The 1,316-nt window shown below is 36.9% G+C and overlaps 1 protein-coding gene across 1 annotated transcript in view; it reads right to left on the bottom strand.

Moving 5' to 3' along the window:
- Positions 1-1,316, bottom strand: part of EPG5 (ectopic P-granules autophagy protein 5 homolog) — a 120,251-nt gene that overhangs the window by 98,145 nt on the left and 20,790 nt on the right. The gene's annotated exons all lie outside the window — the stretch shown is intronic.

The following is a 1,316-nucleotide window of genomic DNA, read 5'->3' as shown; positions in this document are numbered from 1 at the left end:
ATGCAACACCATCCCTATTAAAGTACCAACTTTGTACTTTCAAGACTTGGAAAAAAGGATCTGCGTTTTGTATGGAACCAGAAAAAAACCCGAATAGCTAAGGCAGTTCTTAGTAATAAAAATAAAGCCGGGGGCATCAGCATACCAGATTTTAGGCTACACTACAAGGCTATAGTCAAGACAGCATGGTACTGGCACAAAAATAGAGACATAGACATTTGGAATTGAATAGAATACCAGGAAATGAAACTAACAACTTATAACTACCTAATCTTCGGTAAACCAAACAAGAACATACACCAGGGGAAAGACTCCCTATTCAATAAATGGTGCTGGGAGAACTGGATATCCACATGCAAAAAACTGAAACTGGACCCACACCTCTCTCCACTTGCAAAAATTGATTCAAGATGGATAAAGGACTTAAATTTAAGGCATGAAACAACAAAAATTCTCAAAGAAAGCATAGGAAAAACACTGGAAGATATCAGCCTGGGGAAAGACCTCATGAAGAAGACTGCCATGGCAATTGCAATAACAACCAAAATAAACAAATGGAACTTAATTAAGCCGAAAAGCTTCTGTACAGCCAAGGAGACAACAACCAAAGCAAACAGACAAAGGATATTTGCATATTTTGAATCAGACAAAAGCTTAATAACTAGGATTTATAAAGAAATTAATCCACATGAAAAAGCCAATAATCCCATATATTAATGGGGAAGAGAGATGAACAGAACCTTCTCTCAAGAAGACAGATGAATAGCTAGCAAACATATGAAAAAATGCTCATCATCCTTAATTATCAGAGAAATGCAAATCAAAACCACACTGAGATATCATCTAACCCCAGTGAGAATGGCCCATATCACAAATCTCAAAACTGCACATGCTAGTGTGGATATGGAGAGAAAATAACACTCTTACACTGCTGGTGGGACTGTAAACTAATACGTTTTTGGAAGAAAGTATAGAGAACCCTCAAAGAACTCAAGCTAGACCTCCCATTTGATCCTGTAATCCAATTACTGGACATCTATCCAGAAGGAAAAAAAATCTTTTATCATAAGGACACTTGTACTAGACTGTTTACTGCAGCTCGATTTACAATTGCCAAAATGTGGAAACAGCCTAAATGCCCCCCAACCCAGGAATGGATTAACAAGCTGTGATACATGTATACCATGGAATATTATTCAGCCATTAAAATATAATGGAAACTTCACAGCATTTGTATTAATCTGGATGGAAGTGGAACACATTATTCTTAGTAAAGCACCACAAGAATGGAGAAGCATGAATCCTATGTATTCAAT

This window comes from Otolemur garnettii, unplaced genomic scaffold, assembly GCF_000181295.1.
Source record: "Otolemur garnettii isolate 467f Iridium unplaced genomic scaffold, OtoGar3 scaffold00012, whole genome shotgun sequence".
Taxonomy (NCBI): domain Eukaryota; kingdom Metazoa; phylum Chordata; class Mammalia; order Primates; family Galagidae; genus Otolemur; species Otolemur garnettii.
This window is presented reverse-complemented; position numbering and strand designations above follow the sequence as displayed.